The sequence below is a fragment of the Alexandromys fortis genome, unplaced genomic scaffold (genome assembly GCF_014885135.2).
Source record: "Alexandromys fortis isolate MF-2015 unplaced genomic scaffold, M_Fortis_MF-2015_v1.1 scaffold_57, whole genome shotgun sequence".
NCBI classification, from domain to species: domain Eukaryota; kingdom Metazoa; phylum Chordata; class Mammalia; order Rodentia; family Cricetidae; genus Alexandromys; species Alexandromys fortis.
In genome coordinates, this window is record NW_026067941.1 from 7,249,751 (window position 1) to 7,255,750 (window position 6,000).

Consider the following 6,000-nt stretch of genomic DNA (forward strand, 5'->3'; position numbering starts at 1 on the left):
GTGGCCCACAGGGTCCTGTTCACTCCTTTTGAGTGTACATTTTTTCCAAAACTACTCATTTCTGTTACCTTTTCTGCATGCATTCTAGATATTTTTTTCAGATATGGGTAATTTGGGTCTTCAGGAAACGTCAGTAGGAGGACAGGATGTAGGACAAAGTGGTTAGGGAATTCTGGGGGTCTGGGGTGCCCCTCTACTTATTAGTTTGGTAAAGGACCACTACCAGGCACCTGGTAGTGTCTCTCTCTAGCCTGTGCTTGGCCATCAAAGTCTCTGGAAGGGCTGGAGGGTTCGGAGAAGACCCTTCACGTCTTACTTATTAAAGGCTCACAGGGCTGGAGAGATGGCTTAGTGGGTAAAACACTTACTATTCTTGCAGAGGACCTGAGTTCAGGTCCCAGCCCTCATAGGCTCATATGTTTGAAGGTTTGGTCATTGGGGAGCGACACTGCCCGAGAGGGATTAGGAGGTGGGTCTTGTTGGAGGAAGTGTGTTCCTGGTGGTGAACTTTGAGGTTCCAAGTCAGGCCCAGTGGCTCTCTCTCTCTCTTCCTGCTGCCTGCAGATGTAGATGTAGAACTCTCAGTTATCACGTCTGCCTGCACGCTGCTGTGCTCCCCACCATGATAGGGAACTAAACCTCTGAACCTGTAAGCCAGCTCCAGTTAAATGCTTTCCGTTATAAGCTGCATTGGTACAGAAAGGGGTGGGTGCTCCATCCACAGTCTCACCAGCCAGTTCAGGACGCCATCTGCAAGTGGTCTGCGCTGGCTCAGGCGGTGCCAGTGTGGCTCCCTGGAATGCACTCTCTGTGGCTGGGCAGGCAGGCAGGGCAGCGCCAAACCATACTGCTTCAGACAAGTGTGCACCCCTAACCCCAAGCTGTGTCCCCTCTCCAGGGAAGGCTCACCAACAGTCCCTTCCCCAGACCCATTTCTCACGTTCTCAGCTGATGTTTTTCCCTTTGGGAATTAAGAGTATTCTTAACCCTAGGGCCTCAGTCTCTCTATGCGATTTCCACCCACTTCCCAACCTGAGCCTCAGGATGGAGCAGGCAAGGCCACGGCACGGGCAGAGTGCAGGTGGGCTTTGGGGTGATGGAGGATGCTAAGGGAAGACTTTGGGGGGGGGCAGGGGCAGTTTGGCTCTGTACTAGCCACATAACTGGTGTTTTCTTAGCTTTCTCATGGCCTGCAAGGCAGATAAAAGGCCAGTCTAAATGACCAGGACTAATCTTTGGGATTAGGCAATGCTTAGGAGCTGTGAGGCTGGGAAGATTTGTTCTTTGGGAAATACTTGTGAGGCTACAGTGTCCCCTGGCTGACTGACTTGAGGTGGAGGGTGCCCTATACATGCTTGTCACTGAGGCAGAGCCGCCTCGGGAAAAGACCTCTATTCTGCTTCTCTGTATCTCTCCCACATGACTTCTCTAAGCAACACACCAAGGAGATCATGCGTGGGAACTCCTTTAGCCAATAGTCTTTAAGATACTGGCCCACTTTGGGCATGGTCAAATGTACCACTTCAAAGAGTTGTAGAATATGGCATTTAAATAACTTAGGGTTCTGTTGATATGAGACACAATTGCTCCTGGCAGCACCGATCTATTCCTGAGAGAATATTGGGCACTGAAGACACACCACTTGAAGTTTGTTTTCTTCTTGGCAAAACTGGCCTTTGGGCAAAGAACTGCCCATGCCCCGACCACTGACAAAATGCATAGTGTCCAGACTGGACAAACAGGATACAAAAATAAAAACCCTTCAAAATCTTGCCAAGACAGGGTAAGATGGTTTGAAAATTTTCTTTTTAAAAATGGTCTGTCAGTTACTCCAACATTGCAAATGAGACTTTGGGTGATTGCCCAGGTGGCCAATTATCTCTGTCATTTATTGTACCTTTTGGAAGTTGCTTGATTGTGCTTCCTGCTTATTCAAGTAATATTGTTTCCCTTCTCAGGTCTTTGATGAGTTTGAAGACTAGATAGTCATTGTTACTTTCCTCTCATGACTTGACCAAGCCATTTCTAATACAAGACTTAGATTCCTTAGGATAAGATAACTATTAAAACATTTAGCATAAGCCGGGCGGTGGTGGCGCACGCCTTTAATCCCAGCACTCGGGAGGCAGAGGCAGGCAGATCTCTGTGAGTTCGAGGCCAGCCTGGTCTACAAGAGCTAGTTCCAGGACAGGAACCAAAAACTACGGAGAAACCCTGTCTTGAAAAAAGAAAAATTTAGCATGAGGGAGGGGGAATGGAGTGGGGGGAGGGGCGATGTGTGGGAGGAGGGGGAGGGAATGGGAAACGGGGAGGGGGAGGAGGCAGAAATTTTTTTCAACAACTAAAAAAAAAAAACAAAAAAAGAAAAAAAATAAAACTCTACATCCATAAATGCAATTCAGCATTCAGAGAAATGATGACAAGTGCATCCATATCGTTACTTCTACAGTATACTCATGATGACTGAAAGCTAGGAAACTCCTTCTTATATTAACTCATGCTACTTTCTTGCATTGACATGTTGTAGTTTTAAAGGCTGCTTTTATTTCACTGACAGCATGATATTTAAAGTGGAAAAATCCGAATTTTATCATCAATCAAACCTTTATGTCTGAGTCCTTAATATAAGAAATGAAAACCATTTTTCTAGCATAGATTAGTTTACATTCCTTCTGAGATTTATGTAGTTAGAGTATAAGGAGTGCAGCTCATTAGCCTAAGTTCCATTTTTACGCAGTCTAATGATTACAGTACTTTTCCCATAAAATTTTGAAATCTCAAAATCCTATACTGTACTATTTATACATATGTTGGCTTCCCTTTTATTATATTGCTAATTTCAATAATTTAAGTGCAGTTTTTACCATATATCATAATTTCACCATTTGAAATACTCAACTTGTCAAAGATTTACTATTATTATGTAAAAACTTTTGTTTAATGTTTGAATAAAATTGAGTGTATGAAAAAAAACATTTAGCATGTTTCTTGCTTGAAATTGTTTATGCTGGTTGTAATTCTAATTTTTATACTTGATATTTGTTCTAGCCTTGATATTTTATACTTGATATTTGTTTTTATTATATGCAAAACTATAGTTTTATACTAGGTTTAGAACTCTTTTATTTTAGACAAAAGGGGGAGGTGTTGTGGGAATTCCTTCAGCCAACAGCCTTTAAGATACTGGCCCACGTTGGGCGTGGTCAAATGTACTATATATACAGATGTAAAAGCATGTCCAGCCCCTTGGCGGCTGGATTTGGTTCCTGTTCCTGGATCATGCAGAGGACTGTGGTCTGTGAGTCTACCCATAAAGAAACTTTTATTATACTCCATTGTGGGCTAGTGTGGGACTACTTTATTGTAATCAACAACATCCTGGAGACATTCCTTTCAGCCTTCAGTGACTACTCCCTTCTCCTCAACACCCACAGCTCATAAGGCTGACAGTCTTCCATGGCCTTCCTCTGTGTGACCGCTTCTTCTGGCTTATTGTCCTCTGTCGGAAATAAATGAGACACCTTGCCACTGGCCTTTCATAAGCCAAGGAACCCTGTGAAAATCTTGTAGAGAAAAAAATGTGTTTCTGGGGACTCAGATTCCAAGTTTTTGTTCATTATGTTGAACCAAGGACCATTATCATTTGTGACTTGATTTTTACACTTACCAAGTTTGTCTGGTAAAGGGTAAATGTGGCCATTCCAGCAGAGGCAAATGTAGCTGCTAATGTCTTACCTGTGGGGCTTCCATGTGTTCTTGTTCCTGGGTGGATTTGTTTTATGTGTAGGGGTATTATTTTACTTGCGTGTACATGTGGGCACCATGTGGATGCATTGCCCGAGGTGGCCAGAAAAAAGGCATCAAATTGCCTGGGACTGGAGTTACAGACAGTTGTGAGCTGCCATATGGGTGCTGGGATTTGAACCCACATCCCCTGGAAGCACAGCCAGTTCTCTCAACCAGCAGAAACGAAGCCGCTTCACCCCGTCCTATAGCCCCACTGGTGGGGGAACCTTCTAAACTCTTCTTTGCACTTAGAAACCTCACCTGTCCATTTCTTGTCTTGCCCCCTCCCCCCCCCCACCAGAGACAGAGCCTGGGCTGTCCTAGAACTTTCTCTGTAGACCAGGCTGGTCTTGAACTCAGAGATCTGCCTGCCTCTGCTTCCTGAGTGTTGCTACCAAAGGTGTGCGCCACCATGCCTTTTTTTTTAGTGTAAAACAGGCTAGAGGCAGGATAGTTGCCAAAGAGGTGTCTACTGAGAATTCACTGGTTTGTAGGAGTTCTGAAATTCATCCCCCTGGGGTGTAAAATCCAGATTCTGCAGTTAGGGCTATGCGGAGAAACCCATTCTTGAAAAATTCCAAACAGGAAAAGAAAAAAGAAATTAAATCTGGAATCTCGGGAGACCAGGTCAAGAATTTCCTAGTGGGCTTTGATTCTCTTCCTTGGGTGGGGAAGGTTTCTTTTGCTCCTTTTGGCATGTTGTGCTGTAGCACAAATTCTAATTGGTCGAGTTCGAGACCAGCCTGGTCTACAGAGCTAGTTCCAGGACAGGCTCCAAAGCCACAGAGAAACCCTGTCTCGAAAAACAAAAACAAACAAAAAAAAATTCTAATTGGTCTTAATAATAAAAACCTGAGTCAGATTACGGGGTAAATGCTGAAAGATCAGAGATGTAAAGGAACCAGCCAGTAGAGAGACTTTTTACCTCTACCAAATCATCGGACAGAAGGGGCAAGATCCTGCCTCTGTGAATCCTCAGACTGCATGCTCGGAGCTTCTGTCTCCTCCCACCTCTCTCTGCTCTCTCTGCCCATCCATAGCGCTCCCATCTCCTCCTCCCCAGTGCTGGGATTGAAGGTGTGCGCCACCACTGTCTGACCTCTATGGCTAACTAGTGGCTTAGATCTGCACTCTGATCTTTAGGCAAATTTTATTTGTTAGATCACAAACAAAATATTACCACATCATGCTGTTAAGTCTCCTACCCTCTGGAGATTCCCCTTGCCCTGTTGCTGTCTTTGGCCATGCTGTGCTTGCAGAGGTCAGAGGTCAGAGGTCAGCGGGAGCTGGCTCTCTCCTTTCACCGCGTGGGTCCTGGGATCAAACCGGGTCCCCAGGCTGGGCAGCAGGCATCATTGACCCATGGAACCATCTCAGTGGCCCATATTTTAGATTTTTACTGTAGAAGGGATTCCCTTTCAGGAACTGATCTCTATATTGAAGTAGGCTCAATAGCAAGAACAAGCCAATCCTTTCAATGGCCCGACACAATGTAAAGGGTTTGGGGGGCTGTCTGGCCAGTCTGCACATGTGGTAACTTTATTCCAAAGTTACCTATTGAGGCAGCAGACATCTAGGGGCTTCCCAGATTTCCCGGGGATAAATGAGAGACCCTGGAGTTGAACTGACTGGGACCAGGCACACAGCCTGCTGTCCATACCTCAGTGGCCCGTAGCAGCTGAGATATGTGGCTGTCCTTCCCCACTCAGAGGGTTGCCTTCTGCCATCAGAATTTTCCTTCTGCTCTGCCTTTCCACCCATCAAGGCTTCAGCAGTCTCTCACAAGCAGTCCTGGTTCATGGATATGAAGTACACGGAACAGGCAAATCGTAAAGCCAGAATGCAGTGGTGTCTGATGGGTGGAGAGAAAGGAATGGCCAATTTTGTAGACACCTGGCAAAACCCAAAACAAGCCACAGAAGTAAGAGCTGTGAGTAGGGGAGGATCTGGCATCTTCTGGGCTTCCTGAGGTGGTGTGTGCATGTATGCATGTGTGCGCACGCACTGGCAGCGGGGCCGTGGAACACTGAGGTTGTCTGTGGAGTTCAGGATGAAACAGCAGAATAGAGGTGTGGGAGAAGAGCTCTAGTCTTCAGTGTGAATCCTTTCGGAGACAGTGAGCAGTTTCCGAAAGGCTAAAGACCTTCCTTACAGATATTACATCACAATGGTGCCCCCTAGCGAGGCTCTGGAGAAGGAAGCTGCTGGGCAAAG